At 38.2% G+C, this 21,628-nt stretch overlaps 1 protein-coding gene across 1 annotated transcript in view; it reads right to left on the reverse strand.

The window, feature by feature from the left end:
• The window catches only part of SORL1 (sortilin related receptor 1), a 226,561-nt gene that overhangs the window by 191,536 nt on the left and 13,397 nt on the right, over positions 1 to 21,628 (reverse strand). The window lies entirely within an intron of this gene.

The following is a 21,628-nucleotide window of genomic DNA, read 5'->3' on the forward strand; positions in this document are numbered from 1 at the left end:
TTTAAAACGCACCATGATAATAATATATGTATAAACCTAGTGAAACTGCTTGTCAATTCTGGGAGGTGGGAGGGGAGAGGATAGGAAGCCAACACGAATCATATAGCTTTGGGAAATGTCACTGGAATAAAATAAATAAAATAAAAATGCACCAAGTTACGGTAAACAGATTTAAGGCACTTAAGAATACTCAGTAATCTGTAAGGTAGGTGAGGATGAACACAGGGTTTGGAAGAATTCCTTTGGTGTTCTGAGGCAAAAGTATTTAGGGATTTTTCATACTGTGTGTGTCTGTGCACTGTATCCTTCTCCCTTCACTACACTCCAGGAAGTGTCCTCATCGAACCAGACTACACCAGAGTCAGACCACATTATTTCTAAGGTTCCTTCTATCTCAAAGATTCTAAAGTCACACATTTAGTAAGTGGCAAAGCCAAAATTAGAATCTAAATTTCCTGCTGGTCTAAGACAAAGGTTCTCAAATTTTTTAGTCTCAAGGACCCCTTTAAAAATTATTAAAGATCCCATAAGATACTTTTGCTTTTTTGGAGTATATCTATAGATATTTATACCATATTAGAAATTTTAAAATAATAGTATTTTTATGAAAATAACTTCAACTCCTAAACTTCCTTAAAAAGGCCCAGGGACCCTCTGGTGTCCCTGGATCACACTTTGACTAAGATAAAAGGCTCAAAAAGAGGTATTTTGGTCCCCAATAATCATGTTTCTAGGTGATACTGATTCTTACTGACCAAATTATTCCCGATTCTCTCTTCTTTAGCCCAGAACTAAATATACATCTCTGAATCTAAGTGACTATAGTTTTAACTCCTTAGGCTCAGTACCCCATTAGGAATTATTATTGTTGACTAGACCTCCTTTGTGAAAATTAGAACATTACTTCTTAAACTCATGCAAAGCCCCAGCCTAAGTGGAGCTAGTCTTTAAGGTCCCCCCCCCTTTTGGCTGTTCTTAGAAATTCTACCGTCAAGATATAAGCAACAATAAGTCTTTGTTTCTCTTTCACTTTCCCTCCCTCCCCCACCTAGTTCTTCCCACCTTCTTCTCCTTAAGGTGTTCTCAGATGTCACAAGGGATAAAAGAAACACCTGCAAAAAAAGAACTTGGCAGGCAGAGTGACAGAGGAGCTAATCTTTAACTATTTTACTTTGAGACGACAGCACCTGCATCTAAGCTGATCCAAGATCTCAAACATTTCTTTTGCAAATATGTGGAATAATGTATGGTTAAATTACTTTTTTAAAAGGGGAGAAATAAATCTACAAAATTTTTTGGAAAGAGTATCATTCTAAAATTTCCTTTCCCACTGCTACTTAAGATCTCATGTACATGACAACAAAGCTAGAACAAAGAACACCATGGGGGAAACCAGATCTGGAGGAATCAAGGCACCCTTCCAGGCACTGAGGCTCATTATCACTTCCTGAAGCTGGATCTCTCCCATAGGGGTAACATGCAGATGAAAAGAAACAGGAAACACATAAGTATGGGAGTATAAAAGTTACAGTGGTTTGAATGTATATCCAAATCTCTCTCTGTAGATAGCAAGATAATGACTAGAATACAGATGCTAATAAAGAATATTTGTATAGCACCTTAAATTGGGCAATATGTCTTCCTCACAAGTAACACTAAGGCAGGTCATGTAAACAAATCAAATTATCCCCATTTAACCAAATGGAAAACAAAATCTCTATTTGGAGAATTAAGAGCTTTGCCCAAGGCCATACATCAAGTATCGAAAGCAGGTTTCAAACCTAGGTTTCCTGATTCCAAGTCCAGCCTTCTTTTGACTCTTGCCCTGCTACCTCTTAGCACTAGGAAGAATCAATGAATCAAACAATAAGAATTTATTAAATGCTATGTGCCAGGCACTCGGCTGGCCACTGGATGCAAGGTCAGAAATATGACCATCTCAGTTCTTAGGGTAGACAACATGGATATCTAGAGAAATTGAGTTTCCTCTGTAGGCTACACTCTTTTTGTCTACAGTGCCCCAGAAACCTCTCTACCATGGAAGCTCCCCCCAGACAAGGGCTTCACCTACTAAAAGGATCCTCTTCCTCTTAGGTCCCTCACTCTAATTGACCAGTTCTTCCTGGATTCTCCATTTTTAAAGAGAATGCCCAAGTCATGCAAGTCTTCATTCCTCTCCAGGCTACACTCCTGATTCTTCTCCAGGACTTTTTTTAGAATGTCCTATCATAGGCACCTTCATAACCCTCCACCCCTTCCTTCTAGTTTCTGTTTATGAATCATCTTGTCCATTAGAATGTAAGCTTTTGAAGGGCAAGGGCTATTTTTCTACCTATTTGTGTGTATATTTCCAGGGTCTGACATATAGCACATTGTTGTTATTATTGTATTTCAGTTGTGTCAGACTCTTCAATTTCCCATTTGGGGTTTTCTTGGCAAAGATACAGAGCAATTTACCAATTCTTTCTCCTGCTCATCTTAGAGATGAGGAACCTAAGGCAAACAGGGTTAAGTAACTTGCCCAGGGTCATAGTACTAGTACATAGTAAGAGCTTAATAAATGTTTATTGACTTGACATGACACAAGTATAAATAAATACACAAAATAAATTCAAAATAATTGAAGGAGGTAGAGGATCAGATAAAAAGGAAGACGGAACAGTGACTAAAAATGATCTCCAGTAAACACAATATGGAAAAACAAAAAATTAAACATATGGGTTTGTTGTGTATTTTTTTTTCCAATAAGAGGGAAGGAGAGAAAGGAAAGAGTGGATAGGGATAGAATAATGAAACAAACAAAAAAACAAGACAATTGATAAATCATCCTCTTTCTTTTTTTTGCACACAGTTCAAGAAATAAGGCTGGCAGAAGTCACAAAAAAGTGAGACTTACTTTAAAAGTTACGTGTTGAATTTATTACACATTTCAGAGAAATTAAATCTGTGCATACTAGAGATTCGCAGTTATATGTAAAGTTCTTATCTTTTATACTATGCATATTAAAACCATTTTATTTTGTGTTTAAGTTTAGAATAAAAATAAACAAAAAAAATAAGCAATGCAGTTCTAACTACACACAATTTATCCCTGATCTGACTGAGGGAAACATTCAGTTTTCAAGTTTGATAACTTCAAAGATGATCTATCCAAAAAACGGGGTAATCCAGGGACTAAGAAAAGTCAAATGGTTCTTCAGGGGTACAGAGCTTTCCTTGACAAGAGACTAGGAGAATGGCATTGAAGACAACCAGCCAAAGTCTTCCCAACTCAGAAAATGTGGCTCTTGGTTTAAAAGGGGGAGTGGGGTGTGAAGGTTAGGAGAAATAAGAGGAACCAGGGCACTGAACTGCTAAGTGATTCTGGACATGAAACAAGAAATTTGAGCATGATGGGATAATTAATATTATTTTTTAATAATTTCTTTCATTCCCAACAGCTTAGCTTCATTCACAACAAGGTAGTGAATCCAAAATTGCTATTATTGAGACTACTCACAGTCAAACAAATCCAGCTCCTTAGATAGGTGGGAAAGCAGCAAGTAGCACGTTCTGGCTACATGAACAAAATTCTCTGGTGCACAATTATGGATGAATCACCACCAATCCTCAAAGCAAAGCTTTTCTCTTTTATTGCCATGCCTGTTGCGGTATTGTACATCTGTCTATTCAGGATCCCATCCCTCAAACACACAAAACCAAAAAAGTCACAGGAATCAATCCCCAAAGAGAAAAAAAGGGGGTGCACAGAGGTACCAGGACTTAACCAATGCAGGACTACGGATGCACCCTCTCCACAAGGTGACCCAAATCACAGAACATTCCAGGTGGAATTGGTCCCTCTATGATCTTTCCTAGTATCACTATTACCCCCCCATTCATAGGGACAATCTATCAGTAAAGCCCCCTAGTTAGGAAATTGCCTCAGCTTTGTTTTTTTCCCCTTCTACTCCTAAAGATTTCTCTTTGGCTTTTTTCTCTTCTCCCCATCCCTAAACCCTCCTCCCCACCTCTCCCTCCTGACTCAGTATCCCTAACCTCAAAACCCAGAAAGGTAAAAACCCCAACAAGTTTTGGTAAAATGGCTCCAAGGCTTCCAAAATTCACCTGGCAGTTCTGCCCGTTTCATGATCATCTCTGAGGACAGGAATGAGATAAGAGAAATATCATCATGATAACATTTATATAGTATTTATTAAGTGGTAGGTCTATACTGTGACAAGTGTTTCCTTATACAGAGGGGGAAATATACAAAGAGAGAGAAGAGTTTGTATTTGGGAAGATGTGATTAGGAGGTAAAAAGGATCCTAGAATTAGACCTGGGACACCATCTAGTTCAACATCCTCATTGAGGAGAGTAAGGTCCAGGAAAATTATAAGACTTGCCCAAAGCTACCCAAGCAGTTGGCATCAGAGGCAGGATGTAAACCCAGATCTTTCAACTCCAAATTCAGGACCCCTTCCCACAATGCTTCCTTTTTCCTGAGAGCATATCTTTTCCATGAGCTGCTTAGCAAATCACCAGGAACCTAGAGGGCATGAATGACTTTTTCTGTAGAGCTTCCTTGCAGTAGCTCAGATTTGATGAATGAGACTTAATCAAAGGGCTTAGTCTTAGTTCTATGGTCTCACCTGAGATGATGGGTAGGGGGAGACAGAAACCAGGGGCCCCACAAAAGGCTGAACCTTCCTTATAAACAGACATATCCTCTTGAGGACATTTCTGCACTTCCTCCACCAAAACAGAGGTCTCTTCTCACCAGTCAGCGTGAGTGGTGGACAGTCACTGAACATAGGACCTGTATAAGCTTCCAAGAAGGTGGCTACTCCCCATCCCTGCCTCCCAACAAGAACCCTATTGAGTGGCTGAGCAATATCTTGCTTTGCTTGTCTTAAAGAACTCCACTAAGGAAGGTTCCCCAGCTAGATACAAGCAGGCACCTGCAACAGCATCTAGAAGCCCCAGCTAGCAGAAAATGGTGCTAGTGTCAATTCTAAATGCATTATACTACCAAAATGTCCTGCTGGAGTGAGTCACCATGGAGACTGAGGGTTAGAACATTGGCCAAATAAATCCATCAAAGAGAAATCCAATTCATTCTGAGAGTTTCAGGGTCAGTACAACCCTTCCAATCCACAGCTGTATAGACTCCCTTCTAACTACAGGTGTCCCTTTAAACAGCACACGATAATCATGACCAGATGCCCCTTTCCACATTTGGGTCCTTTTTCCCCTCACATCAGTTTGAAACTTTGATGTGTTTTTCTCTTGGTCTAGTCTCTATGTTCCAACAAACTAGACAACTAGCTGTTCCTCAATATAAATTTCCTCTCCTCTTCTCCATCCCCATTCCAAGTCATCTTTCATGCCTAGAACACACTCCTTTGTTCATCTCCATCAAATGAAACTCTCTTCCTACTAGACTCACCTACTACATTGTCCTCCATGAAGTCTTCACTACTCCATTTCCCCATCTCCCCTAGACGAAGCTGACCTTTTTCCTCTCAAATTTTAGTCTAAATCTCTTTTGCAGTAGTCACCTACTTTGTATTAAAGAAGGAACATGGTATAGTTAATTTTTTTTTTAAACATTAACTCTGAAGTCAGAAAAGTTGAATTTAAATCCTACTTCTGACACTTACTAGTTGTATGACTAGTACATTGCTTCCCCCAAGGCCTCAGCTTCCTTATCTGCAAAATAAAGATATGGAGCAGCTAGATAGAGAACCAATCCTGGAGTTGGAAGGACCTAGGTTCAAATATGACCTTAGACACTTCCTAGTTGTGGTGGCCTTGGGCAAGTCACTTAACCTAGTTTGCCTAACCCATGTCCCTGTTTTAGGGTTGCTTCTAAGACAGAAAGTAAGGGTTTATAAAATAATTTTTTTAAATGAAGATCTATAATAACTGTATCATCTGCCTTATAAAGTTGTTGTGAGGCTTAAACAAGATATCTCTATGGAAAGTACTTTGAAAATGTTAAAGTATTATATGAATTATATTTTATAATTATAATTATTTATTTTTATTTGAGTCACATCTCCCAGGTAATCAAAAACTCCTAGAGGGCTACAGCTGAATTATTTTTCACTTCTGGATCCCCAATACTTAGCACAGTTCCTTCCCAAATACAGAATAAATACAAAAGATTGGGAACTAGACCTGTGATTTCTTTAGCATCAGGGACTCTCAGATGAGGAAATTGCCTCTACTAAGGAAGGCTGGCACCTTTCCTGCAATTTACAGTCTTTGGGAGACTAGACCATTGATTGGTGAAGTCATTGCCTCAGACCACCTGGATTTTCCTGACTCAAGAACCAGCTCTCTATCTATGAGGTTCAAATCTTTTCTCTCACATGCAGGGCTCCTAATGAAGCAAGTGAAATGAAATGGCCTCGTGTCCCTTGGTGTTGAATTAGTTTTCCTTCACCATAGATAAACTGAGGCTCTGAGAAAATAAACTACTTGGCACCAGCTATATTAAAAGTCATAAGTTCACTGTCTCCTACAAGATTAAAATAAGACACTGAGAAAAGCAGTGGATCTGGAGTAGGAGATTTTTGTTCAATAATTTTCAGATGTGTCTGACTCTTCATGACGCCTTTGGGGGTTTAATAGCAAAGATACTGACATAATTTGCCACTTCTTTCTTCATTCTCCTCATTTTACAGATGAGGAAACTGAAGTAAACTTGGTTAAGTGACTTGAACAGGGTCTCACAGCTAGTGTCTGGGGCTGGATTTGAATTCAGGTCTTCCTGGCTCCAAGCCCAGTACTCTATCCATAGTGCTACCTACCCTGCTTCAATGGGATCATTTATGTTACATTTAGTTATTGTGTGACCTTAAGCAAACCATTTCATTTCTATAGGCCTTATCTCTAAATCTATTTATATAATTTTATGATCTTAAGAGGTCATTCATCTAGGACTCCTTTAAGACTAACTTCCTTTATGGGATTAAGCTATAGATGGCTCCCTCTCTCTTTCCTTTTTCCTCTTCTTTTTTCACACTGGTAAAATCTAAGTGCAGGAGTAATCAAGGGACAATCAGGTCACTCCTCACAGCTTCTTTTCAAAAGTCAATGGAAAGAAGAAAAATAGAAATGTTGTGTTGTTTTCAATACTGTTTTTCAATTTCCCAGAGGCACAATTCAATGTTTTACATGAAAAACAAACTTACGAATGTTAAATTTAAAAAATTTTAAAGTAGGATAAAGGAAGAAACACTCTCTGTCCCAATACTGGGTAGAGGGGTAACAGTAAAGGCTTGAGGATGCTGAACTCAGACTCTATGGATAGAATTGTGTCCTCCACCTGACATACTGAAATAGCAGGATTTTGAAAAAACAATCTATTTCTATTTGCACAGCCTAAATGTTAGGTCTCCAAATCACCCCATGTTCTTCCTAAATTTAGTAAATTCATTATTCTCAAGGGCCCAAATCTAGTTTAAGGGCTCCCTGCAGAGACCCTACCTTCATTTAATCTGATCTCTCTCTCTGTCTCTGTCTGTCTGTCTGTCTGTCTCTCTCTCTCTCTCTCTCTCTCTCTCTCTCTCATGCTTTTAATACAGTCTCAATATGACTCACCTACAGAACTTATTAGCTCTCCCCTACCTAGAACGGAGGCAGCAAATTAAGACTTTCTTGCCAATAAGCAAAAAAGGAAACAAGGATGGAGAGCTGATTTTTTTAGGCTATATATCAGTTCAGGTAGAAGTCCTGGATGGAACTCAGCCTTAAAGATGGACCTATCCATGAGCTCCTTCCTCAGTGATGTTATGTAATAAGTGGCTTGAGAGCATATAGGGGTTTCTCCCACATCCCAAACTCCCTCTAAATGGTATCTATTACAATGATCCAGGCACAAAACCAGTGAAAATTATATCCCAGTTCTAGTTCAATCCCAGTCCCACCACTTCATAATCTGGGGCAAATTATTTTATTTCTCTGTCCCCAGTCACCACTGAAACTAGCTGACCTCTAAGGTTCCTTCCAGCCTACATCCATCTATAATTATTTAATCTCCAATATTTCAAAATGATTTTTATGTTCATGGAGCTCCACCAAAAAGTGACTCTTAGCAATTCTTCCTCTATGGTTTTGTCAAAATGGTTAAGTGTTCTGCAAACAAATGTTTCCTTTATCTAGAGAGTTCCTTAGGGAGAAAAGAAAGTCTTCTTCAAGTATACCCCATATAATTATTTCCTAAATCTCTAATTTACCTCTTTCATGTTACTTATCTCATAGTAAATCCTAGTCCTGGGAAGTCTATAGGGTACAGCAGGCTTTCAACTAATGGTGACCTTACACTCTAACCAAAAGATAGTCCATCAGTGAACCAACGTCTTCTTAGTAGACATCCATGGTGATGATCAGCTGACTCCCACCTCTCCCCAAGTACCATCACTACCCCTCCTGCCCAAAGATTTTCTATAATTCTCAGCAAGAAGAGGAGCCCAATGAGCATTCATCTTGTAAGATTTAAATTAATGTCCAATAACTCCAAGTATTATATTTTATAAGATTTATTAATAATCATTTGAAGTAGAAGAAATAACATAGAAGAAAGTAAAAGCCTGAGTAAAATAAGTTTTCCTAGCTGTGTTCGAGGGAAGAGAGAAAGAGAGAGAGAGGGGTGGGGAGGTCCCAGAAAACTTTTCTCCAAAACATAAGGATATAATGTGAGAAGGAACACGGGATGGTGGGATTTAAAGTCCTAGGGGGCAGATTCTAATAACACACCCTCCAGCTTTCTTGAGAAGCATTAATAGCAGAATATCTCCCAACACCCCATCCTGAGCTCAAGGTACCAATAAATAAATAATCAGCAAGTCCTCTTGCTAATCACAGAAATGCTTCTTTCACTATATCCATTTTTTTAAACTAGGGCAGAATTGCCCCAAGCTGTACACTAACAACAGCTATTTAATGGTTAGCAAGTCACTTTTAGAAAAGCCATGACTTAGTTACAAAAAACACCATAACTGAGACCAAGTTAGACTGAAAACTGACTCCTAAATGATGGTTAAAATGCATTTCCTGGAGTTAGTTCAGTCCTGCACTGTAATTCCCTTCATGGCCTTGCATAACTCAGTGACCGGGTCAAAATTTAACCCCAAATAGAGCACCAGTCATAGTTGCAGACAGAGAGGTTGCCACTTCAGCAGTGCCAGAAGCCCTAGTATCCCCGGGAGGCAGAGACAGATCTCCAAATGTGTGAAGAGTGATGGACTATTATGGCTTCTTTAACACACATACCAGCCTGGGGGAGAAGCTAGATAATCAGGGCTTCATAAACCAGGTTCAGGGAGAGGAGAAAAACCCACAGAACCCAAACAACTTCTGCTCTCAGAGTAACATTCCCAGTTTAAATTATTCTTCAGTGCTGCAAGGACACCACTCAGTTATCAGAAGGGCTCCTTGTGTTCTTGAGAACACATGTCCCCAAATAACAGAAAGGGATAAATGAACAGGCCGTTCCCAAGCCAGCTTTGCTAGGCAACCATGGCTGCAAACAGCATGGGAGAAGTGAGGGAAGAGCAGGAAGGGATCTATCTCAAAGTCATGGGCCTCCTCCTCAAGCCACCCCCATCACCAGGTACTCCAAGCTGCTCCCCTTCCCCATGATTTTAACCACTTTGTTCTATTGCTGATTTTCTTCTCAAAGAATATCAGAATTGGAATTCTCCTCAGTCTAACATACCATAACAGCTCATTTCCCACCTTCTGCAAGAGGCCTTTCTCATTCCCCTCACCTCCCACCATTATTATCTTCTCTTTAAGATTACCTCTTCTCATTTTCTCAAGGCTTATATGAACATTGTTATTTGTGTGCTGTCTCCTCCATTTGAATGTAAGATCATTGAGGACAAGAACTTTGTTTTTCACTTTCTTTGTATTCTTCTTTCTTAACTCAGTGCCTAGCCTCTAGTAAGTATTTAATAAATGTCTGCTGAAGTGTGAATGACTTAGCTATTCTCAGCAATGCAGGGATCTAAGACAATCCCAAAGATTCATGATGAAAAAATGCCATCTATCTCCAGAGAAAAAATTGATGCAGTCTGATTGCAGACCAAAACATACTATATTTCACTTTCTTTCTTCATTTTTTTGGTTTGTCAAGTTTTCTCTTCCACTGAATGACTAATATGGAAAAATGTTTTACATAATTGCACACATAAAATCTACATCAGATTGCTTACTGTCTCAAGGAGAGGGGGAAAAAATTTGGAGTGGAAATTTTTTAAAAGAATGTTAAAAATCATTTTTACATGTAATTGGGGAAAACCTAAATAATATTTTAAAAATAAAAAATAAGTGCTTGTTGACTGACTAACTTAATAGAAACCCCTTCTTCCTGAAGACATCCTGTACAGAGAAAGCTCTAAATGATAGGCAGGTTTTGCTTTAATCTGCTATTACATCCCAGAGTTCTAATACTATATACCAGTGATGGTGAACCCAAGGCACGGGTGCCAAAGATGTCACATAGAGTGCTCTCTTGGCCACCCTCCTTCCCCATCTCCCCCAACATATCCCAGAGTTACTAGAAAGGCAGAGGGACTTGGGCAGAGGTATTCCCCCACCCCTCTCCATTGAGCCTGAGGATGCTGCTTACTTCACCCACCACCCCTCCACCTAGCAGCCCAATGGGAACATTTCCTCCCTCCCCTGTGTGGGGTGGGGATGGGGGTGATACCCAGAATGGGGGGGGGGCATGACACTCCTTCTCTAAAAGGTTCACCATCACTGCTATATTCCTTTTGAACCTGCAATACCACTATTGGGTTTATTTCCTAAGGAGATCAGGGGAAAAGGATAAGAACTTATCTGTTCTTTAAAAAGTAATAGCAACATTCCTTACAGTGGCAAAGAACTGGAAATTGAAGGGATGTCCATTCATTGGGGAATGGCTAAACAAGTTGTGACATATGATTATGATGAAATATTACTGCACAATAAGAAATAATGAGCAGGTTAATTTTAGGGAAAAACAGAAAGACATATGTGAAATTATAAAGAGTAAAAGGAGCAGAACCAAGAAAACATTCTATATAGCAACAGAAATATTGAAGAATTTGCATATGTCCACCTCCAAAGAACTGACAAATGGAAACAAACAAGACACATACATGCATATAATAAAAAAACATATGTGTGTGTCTTTTTTTTTAAACCCTTACCTTCCATCTTGGAATCAATACTATGTATTGGTTCTAAGGCAGAAGAGTGGTAAGGGCTAGGCAATGGGTTCATCGACTTGCCTAGAGTCACACAGCTGGGAAGTGTCTGAGACCAGATTTGAACCTAGGATCTCCTGTCTCTGGGCCTGGCTCTCAATCCACTGAGCTACCCAGCTTCCCCCATGTGTATGTCTTTTAAATGAAAGATTTCTGGGAAGGCAGGGTGGAAAGTGAGGAAAGGAATCAACACGGAGTTTTAATGAAACAAATAAATAAATAAAATTTAAATTTTAAAACAAAGGAAAATTTTGCTTCAAAAGCCTGAATCTACCCATGTAATTGCCACACAGTGCTTCTAGTTCTGCTCCTTAAATCAGGCAGGACAAGTCTAATCCTTCTTCCATATGCCAAATCTTCAACTGCTTAAAGACAGTTTATCATGTCCTCCCTAAGCCTTCTCTTTTTTAGCCTAAAACAACTACAGTTTCTTTCATGGATCTTCTTATTCTATAGCCTCCAGTCTCTTCATTATTCTGGTCATCCAATGTCCTTTCATAAAATGTGGGTTCCAGAAATGACCCATTATTCCAGATGTATTGGCTGTGCTGGGCCAAGACAGTGAGATTACCACCTCCCTCCTCTTCCTCCTCTACATTTGCCTCTCTTTATGAAGCCTATGCCTGTAAGTGCTTTTTTGACAGCCATGAAATACTGCTGACTCATACTGAGATGGTGGCCCACTAAAATATGCTGGGAGCTTTTGCATGGTCATACAACTCTCAGCCAGTGACATGTGCAGTTGAGTTTTTTGAACCTTTGTGGGGCTCAATGTTTTTTTTTTAATATTTCATCTTATCTGATTTTAGTCTTGCCAGAATTTTTGGATTCTGATTATCATTCATCCCTTTCATTAATGGCTTCCTTCTCTCCACCTACAAACATATTAAGGTTTATTTAATGCCTCTCCCTCCACCTGACCAAAAAATAATCATTCCCTTGAATCTATCATCCCCTCAACTTATCATCCTATTTTTCTTTATTCATTAATAAACTTCAAAAAGAACAGTCTACGTTGCATTTGTACCTCCACTTCCACACCACTCACCGTTTGCTTAACCTCTCACAGCCAAGCTTCTCTCCCTATTAACTGAAAGTGCTCTCTCCAAAGTCACTGGCACCAGTTTAACTGCTAAATTAATTTTCCCCATCCACATCCCTCCCAGGCTTTCTATATTTTTTGTGACTGTTGTTTATACCATCCTTCTAGAAATTCTTTATTCCTCTGGCTTCCATAAAACTTCTTTTTCATGGTTCTCTTTCTACCTATATGACCACTCCTCCTCAGGCTCCTTTGCTGGTTCATCCTTCTCCTCCAACTCACTAAATATGGAAGTCTATCAAGGCTATGTCTTTAGTTCTCTTTTTTCTCTCTCCCTGGGAAATCTTAACCATTTCTATACAAATGACAACCCTCTATCCTGTCTCTGAGGCAATTGGTTATAATATATGGCACACTGAAGGTAGAATCAGGAAGACCTCAGTTCAAATCCTGCCAGACTTACTACCAGTGCAACCCTAGGCAAGTCATCTAATTTCTCTGGGGTTTAATGTCCTTATCTGTAAAATAATGGAACTGGACACAATGACCTCCAGGGCTCCTTCCATCATTTATAATCCTTTGGCTCTCAAATCTATATAGATATCTCCAATATCAATCCTGATTTCCAGTCCTATATATTCAACTGCCTTCTCTGTGTCTTTTTAGCCCCCTATCTCAATAAGTCCAAAAAAAAATTGCTCTTACTCCTCTCTAACATTCCTCCTCCTAAATTCCCTATTTCTAATAGTGATGTAATAACCCCATAACACAAGCTGGAAACATCAGTCATTTGTGATTCTTCACTTTCCTTCATCATCCCACATCCAATCACTTCCCACTTCCTTTCCACTTTATTACCATATTTCATATCCATTCCCTTATCTCTAGTTAAACATCCTGGTCTAGACCATAATCACTTTTATCCTGATAATAGCCTCCTAACTGCCTCCAATCTCCTTTACAATCTATCCTTCATAAAACTGCCAAAATATTCTTCTAAATTGTCTTCCCATTTGAATCCCATGCTCAAAAAAGTTTTGTAGTACCCTATTGCTTCCAGGATAAAATACCAACTCATTATCCTATATTTAAGAGCATCTACAATTTGACTCCAAATGACCTTTCCAGACTTACTTAATATAAGTCCCTTTCAAATGCTCTTAATTTCCAAGAAAACCTCCCAGTTTTTATCTTGTATTTTTCCAATCTCTAAGCACTTATACCAGCCATCTTCCAAGCATAGAACATACATTGTCTTTTATTCTTAGGGACTGAAATCCTTCTCCTCACTTGAGGACCAGTTCAGGGACCGCCTCATCCATAAAGTCATCTCTGATTCTACCAGGTAAAAGTGATCCCTAAATCCCCTAATTTCTTCTCAAATTTTTCCAGGGCTCTTTGCCAGAGTCTCTTTTTCCCCAGATACAGCTAAATAGTGCAATGGATAGAACCTTGGATAGAATCATGAAGAGTTTTTTTTTTTTCAAATCCTACCTCAAACACTAACTAGTTTTGTGATCCTAAGCAAGTCATTTAGCTGCAGCCTGCCGAAGTTTCCTCAGTCCTAAAATAAGGACAATAATAGAACTTGCCTTCCAGAGTTGTGAGGATCAAAATTTTTTAAGGAACCCTTACTTTGGGGGCAGCTGGGTAGCTCAGTGAATTAAGAGCCATGCCTCGAGACTAGAGGTCCAAGGTTCAAAAATTTGGCCTCAGATACTTCCCAGCTGTGTGACGGGCAAGTCACTTGACCCCCATTGCCCAGCCCTTACCACTCTTCTGCCTTGAAACCAATACACAGTATTGATTCCAAGAGGGAAGGAAGGGTTAAAAAAAGGAAACCCTTACTTTCCATCAATATTTTGAATTGTTGTTACCAAGGCAGAAGATTAATCTCCAGGCCTGATTCTCAAAAAGCCATCTAGCTACCCCAAGATAATATTTTTACAGTGCTTTTGGTACATAGTAAACACTTAAAATTTTTTTCCAGGCTACCTTCCTCCTTCCTTTATCACATTCTACCTAGTGTCATTTATGTGGAAGTCACATCCTTCTTTTAAACTGTAACTTCTTGACATCCTTTCCTCACCAGGTACACAGTGCATTATCTTGTACACACAAGGAATTTAATAAATGTTTGCTGAATTGAATTATTAGTATCCTGCACCCTCCTACATAGGAAAGCACAAGCCCAATGAAAGCTCACAAATTACTTTTACTCGGGATAGAAAGGAATACTGGCCTGAAAACTATATACAGATTAGTTTATCTATAGGCACACAGCATTGTGTTGCTAGATTGCTTTAGTCCCAGGAGGTTTTAAACATTAACTATCTCTTCCACTCACTTCCAGGCAGAAGCCTCCTTTCCTAGTGACCTTTGGGGGTCACTGAACTTTACTACTTGTTAATTCAACTTTCACCTTCAGGCCTAGATGGGCAGATACACTCTGGTATACACTCATGCACACGTACACATCTTCCTCTCTCCCTTCTCCTCTGAGCTTCGCTCTCCTTCCCTCCCTCCCTCTCTCTTCATCTCTCCTTGCTCCCCCCCAACACTCTCCCTCTCAATGTTCCTCAGCTGAGAATCTCATATTTTGCAAAAAAAAAAATGAAAAGTCATTCACTGAGTCTCCTCTTCTCTCTTCTTCATCTCCTATTACTAAGATGCCCTCTGCCCCGTTCTCTTCCTTCACTTGTCTCACAAGATGAGATGGCATTACTCTTTACTAAAGTCAATTGCTCAAGCAATCTCATTCAAAATCTCCTCAAATAGATTGTTTCCTTTGTCATCATTTATTCTCTCTCTCTCTCTTTCTCTCTCTCTCTCTCCTTTCTTTACTGCCTATAAACACCCCATGTCTCCTCATTCTGAGATCTTCATTTGATCCATCCCCTGCTATCATCTGTCATTTGTAGCTAAACTCATTAAGAAAGACATCTACGGCAGGCACCTCCACTTTCTTTCCTCTCCTTCTCAAAACTCCTCACAATCTGGTTTTCAGCCTTATCATTCCTTCAAAACTGCCCTCTCCAAAATTACTACTATGTTTAAGTGGCCACATCCAATGGCCTTTTCTCAGACTTCATTTTCCTGAACCTCTATGCAGCCTCTGACACTGGATCACTCTCTCTCCTGGATACTGTCTTCTCTCAAAGTTTTCAGGACACCTCTCTCTCAGTTGTTCTCCTGCCTCAATGACCACTCCTTTTCTATCTCCTTTGCTGGATTCTCTTACAGAAGACTCCCTCTAACTGTATTCTTCTGGACTCTGTCCTCTTCTCTTCTATCTCTGTTACTTCACTGGGTGATCTCACACGCTCCCATGGATTTAATTACCATCCCTGGGTTGAGTATCCTCAAATCGATCTATCTCTGCTCTCTCTTCTCTACTAACCTCCAACCTGCCATCTCCCACTGCCTTTCAGACATCTCAAACAGGACATCCAAGTAGATGTCTTAAACTCATCAGGTCCAAAACAGAACCCATCATCCTCCCCCCTAAAGCCTCCTCCATGCCTACCTTCCCTGCTACTGTAGAGGGCAATTCAATCTCCTAGTCCCTCAGGCTCCTATCCAAGCTGTTGCCAAGGACCATTGATTCTACCTCTGCAACATTTTTTGAATATAGCCCCCCTGTCTCCTCTGACACTGCATCACTCTAGTATAGATGCTCATCATTTGGTACCAGGATTATCACAACAGCCTGTGGCTGAGTCTGCCTGCCTCAAGTCTCTCCCCATTCCAATCCATCCTTCATTCAACCCAAGAAACTAATTTCAAAATTGCCAGTCTGATTGTGTTCCCCCCCCAACTCCAGTGGCTTCCTATAACCTCCAAAATCAAATACAAAATGCTGTTTGGCACTCTTCATAACCTAGCCCTTGCCTACCTTTCCATTCTTCTTACCCAAGGTCATGCAGTAACAGAACCTCACTTCTCAAGACCTGTTTTATCATCTGTAAAATGAGGGGACTGGTGAAAAGAGAGGGAATGGCAATATAAACCTATATGATATCCAAATCTATAATCCTAAAATTCCTAACAGCAGCTCCACTCTTGATGAATTCACTGGGTCCTCCCTTCCCCCCCCCCCCCCCCGGGACTCACAAACTACAGATTCTTCCAAAGTTCAAAATATCTTTATAATTCCACCCTCCTTTATCCCTCCTCCATCAGCTTTCCCCAAGGGTTCACATTCATACTTTAGAATTGATATTTAAGATGTTTGTTTCTAGCTTTGGTGTCACCATTTCTCTTACAGTTCTGGAATTTTGAAAATCTCACACTTGTGTCTTCTATCAATTCACAGTGACTTTTGGAAGAAGGGATTTCCTTCTCAATAAACTAATCCCTTTCCAGTATAGTTCTAATAGAAATTCTCTCTAAAAGGGGGTGGGGGCAGCAAGCGTTAAACATTCCCAGTTAATCCCTCTACTCCTCAGAACAGGTTTACATAACCTCTATCTTATTGCCCTTGTCTGCAAGCCAGATCTGGGAGATAATTACATCAGCTTGCCTTTCTGAGAATATGTAGCTGTGTTTTTAATCTAATTGGAGAACTAGAGATAAATCATCCTGAAAGGCCCGATTTTCTGGAGCCAAAAGCCTGCAGGAGCAACAGTATGATCAATTAAATTTCTCCAGCCAGGCCAGCAACAGTGAATATTTATATTGAAGTGATGGAGTCCATGCTTCTAAACAGTCTTTATCTCAGTATACCTCCACAGGGTAGAGGGGAAAGAAAAAAAGACTGGGCTCAGTCACATCAAGGCAAGTCAGCAAGTGCACTGGAAATTAAGGGCATGGGATTAGAAAGATGCTTTCATAGTCAAGGATCTATTTCTATCTTGAACCTCTAGACAGTGACTATAGATGCCATCAGTAAGGGAAACAGACACAATGAAGAATTTGACTAGGACCACTTCAGATAGGGAGACACAGGACAATTAAAAAGTACAAAGGATGTCTTTGGGTCCTGTCGGCTTTTACCACTTGAGCTGTCCTTAAAGGACATCAGTGGAAGGTGTAATAAGATTTCCAAGATGGTAAATCTGAGAGGTATCTACAGAATAGTGGGAAGAATATAGAGAAAGGAACTCAGACACTAATAATAAATGATTTAAAAGTTAAAACAACTCTGTGATTTCACTTCACAGTTATCAAAAAAGGCAGAAAGTCAATATTGGAGGACTTTGGGAAGTCACTCACATTCTAAATTGATGCACTTGTGAATTGGTTAAACTCTTCTGGTAAATAATATAGAAATATTTAAAAAACTTAACAAATTATTTACACACTTTAAGCTCAATTATAACTCTACTAGACTAAAGCAAGCAATTATGAGACAAAAAGAGGTCCTATAGACAACAAAATATGCAGAGCAGCCCTTTTTGGGCAGAAGAATGAACGTTGAGACAAAATAGGTACACATTTGGAGAATAGTTGAATAAATGGTGGCAGATGAATCTATTATGCCATAAGAAACACAAATAAGAAGTATTTAGAGAATTTTAAAAATACATGATCAGAAAGCAGGGAGCAAGTAGAAGTAGGAGAACAATATATACAATTACAATAATGTAAATTAAAAGTTATTACAATGCAGCTGAACTCAAAGTAAATTTGATGACCAATATTGATGGAAACAAATGGATGATAAAATACTCTTTATTCTATTTAGTAAGGAGGAAAGAGGGTGGTCAAGGAGGTAGACTACAGATGCTGATTGTGGCACATAGTGACAGACATCAGATGTTGTTTGACAGGGTTTCTTTATTATAGGACAGGGAATGACGGGCACATTAGAAAATGGCTGTGACAGAAAGTAAAGTCTCATTCAAAATAGCTATAAATTGAATAAAATATAAGCAAATAAATCAACCAAAGCACATAAAATACCAGTATATATATATATAATTACCCAAAAAAAAGCAGGGATGCTTAACCTAGAGTTCATGAATTTACTTTTTTTTTAATTCTGAAAAAATTTTCAATATAATTGTTTTATTAGTAATTCTATGCAATTTACTTTATGAATTTAAAAATAGTATATTGAGAAAGGACACATAGGCCTGGAATTCATGTCACAATAACAAGTTAAGAATTTCTACGTTAAAGAAAGAAATACCAATTTAAGTAGCTGGATGAATATATATAGTGGTCATGGCTAGGCCATGTCAATATAATTAAAATGATATAGGGACATTAATTCATTGCTGGTGGAGTTGTGAATTGATCCAACCATTCTGGAGGGCAATTTGGAGCTATGCCCAAAGGGCGACAAAAGAATATCTACCCTTTGACCCAGCCATAGCACTGCTGGGTCTGTACCCCAAAGAGATAATGGACAAAAAGACTTGTACAAAAATATTCATAGCTGCGCTCTTTGTGGTGGCCCAAAACTGGAAAACGAGGGGATGCCCATCAATTGGGGAATGGCTGAACAAACTGTGGTATATGTTGGTGATGGAGTACTATTGTGCTAAAAGGAATAATAAAGTGGAGGAATTCCATGGAGACTGGAACAACCTCCAGGAAGTGATGCAGGGCGAGAGGAGCAGAACCAGGAGAACATTGTACACAGAGACTAATACACTGTGGTATAATCGAACGTAATGGACTTCTCCATTAGTGACGGTGTAATGTCCCTGAACAACTTGCAGGGATCCAGGAGAAAAAAACACCATTCATAAGCAAAGGATAAACTATGGGAGTGGAAACACCGAGAAAAAGCAACTGCCTGAATACAGAGGTTGAGGGGACATGACAGAGGAGAGACTCTAAATGAACACTCTAATGCAAATACTATCAACAAAGCAATGGGTTCAAATCAAGAAAACATCTAATGCCCAGTGGACTTACGCGTCGGCTATGGGGGGTGGGGGGGAGGAAAAGAAAATGATCTATGTCTTTAACGAATAATGCTTGGAAATGATCAAATAAAATATATTTAAAAAAAATAAAAAATAAAAAAATATATAAAAAAATAATTAAAATGATAATACTATCAAAATTAGTTTATAGAGTTAGTGCCATACTAAATTAGATATCAAGGGCCCACTCACACAGGTGGACAAAATAATAACAATATTATCTTAAAAAACAAAATATCTCATAAAAGGGAAGAAGACAGTAAAATGGATCAGAAAGTAGCATTTAATAAAATACTGTTTATAGGAAACATACTTGAAGCATAAAGATTGTCACAGTGCTGAAATAAGGAGCATTAATAAAATTTCTTCAAATGAACTCAAAAGCAGGGATAGCAATCATGATTTCAGTCAATGCAACAGCAAAAATGAATAAACTAATTTTTGCTGAAAGATACCACAGACAATGAATGCCAATATTTAATATATATGCACCAAATGACATGAATTCTAAATACTAAAAGGAATAAATAAAACACAGAGAGAAATAGATAGTAAAACACCTATAATATTGAGAACACCATTGTACCATTTTCAGAGCTAGATAAATCTAATAAAAAATAAAGTAGAAAGGCCTGAGTAGAATTTTAGAAAAGTTGGAAATGATAGATCTCTAGTGATTACTGAAAAGGAATGGAAAGTGGTATACATTTTTCTCAGCACTGCATGGTACCTTGACAAAATCCACTACATATTAGAGTTTTAAAACTTTACAAACAAATGCATAAAAGTGAAACTATTAAACACAACATTTAATGACCATAGGGTAATAAAAATATATATTTAATAAATTAATTAGAGAAAGGGTTAAAAATCAACTGGAGAAATAGATAAGTTGTCAAAGAATATAAACAATGATTTCTCAAATACAGAATTATGAATAAACAAATAAAAGAGGAATCCAAATCATTAATAATAAAAGAAATACAAATCAAACTCTAAAGTTTTATGTCACATTAGGCAAACTGGCAAAGATAGCAAAAGAGAATCAATACTGGAGGGGTTTTTAGGAAGACAGGCACACTAATATATCATACTGATAGGGCTGTAAGTCAGTACAACTATACTGAGAAACAATTTGAAATTATACAAATAAAATTACTGAAATATAAGTACTCTTTGATTAAGAGATTTCCTGACTAGGCTTAGACGCTAAGGAGGTTGTAAATAAGAAGGAAGTTCTAATAAACAACAAAATATTTATAGCAGTAACCTTTGTGGTAGCAAATAATTTGAAACAATGTAAATGTCCATCAATTATGTAATGGTTAAATGAATTAATGCAAGCGAATGTGATACGATATTACTGAACAATAGGAAACAATGAATACTACCAATACAAAAAAATGGAAAAATTTATGTGATGTAATGCAGAGTGAATTCAGAGAGAAGAAAACAATATAAACAATGATTTGAGCAATGCAAAATTTAAAAACAACCAAAATATTCAGAAGTAAATGTAGAAAAATTTTTTTAAAAGCATGATCTCCAAGAAGAAATATTAAGAAGAGGCCTCCTCCATCCCATTCTTTTGCAGAGCTGAGAGAGTCATAGGTGTGGGGGGTATATTGCATATTTTTCCAGATTCTTTTAATGTACTGATAGGTTGTCATCCATTTTTCTCTTCCTATTTTTCTTCCTTTTTTTTAACTTTAAAAACATCATGTGTCAGGAGGTCCTGTATTCAAATCAGAGTTCATATATTACCTAGTTGTGTGGCTCTAGGCAAATCATTTAACCCCAATTGCATAGTCCTTATAAAATGTTCTTCTGCCTTAGAACTGATACTTAGTATCAATTCTAAGATAGATGGTAAGGTTTTGTTTTTTTTTTTAATCATGTGTGATATGAGTTGGCTTTTGAGAAAGGAAAGGGATCCTGGGGAAAATTCTATTTGAGGTTAAAAAAAGACATCAAGAAAAACTTTAAAAAAAAAAACTTTTAATCAACTGGACACTAAATGACTTAATCCTAAAGAAATGGTGAGTTAAAGAACAAATCAGAAAAGCAATAGACAGATTACGTGGGTCGAGAGGGATATGATTGGGGATGTAGATTCTAAATGATCATCCTAGTGCAAACATCAACAACATGGAAACAGGTTCTGATCAAGGACACTTATAAAACCAGTGGAATTGCACATCAGCTACGAACGGATGTGGGAGGTGAGGAAAAGAATATGATTCCTGTAACCAAGGAACAATGTTCTAAATTGACTAAATAAAATTTTCAAAAAAGAAAAAAAAAGAAAAACAATAGATAATTTCATTAAAGATAAAGACAACACCAAGGCAACATAATGAAATTTAAAGGATGCAGACAAAAAGGTCCTTAAGGGAAAATTTTAATCTCTGAATACTTTTCCTCAACAAAAAAGTGAAATAACAGATCAATAAATTAAACATAC

The sequence above is a fragment of the Monodelphis domestica genome, chromosome 4, assembly GCF_027887165.1.
Source record: "Monodelphis domestica isolate mMonDom1 chromosome 4, mMonDom1.pri, whole genome shotgun sequence".
Taxonomy (NCBI): domain Eukaryota; kingdom Metazoa; phylum Chordata; class Mammalia; order Didelphimorphia; family Didelphidae; genus Monodelphis; species Monodelphis domestica.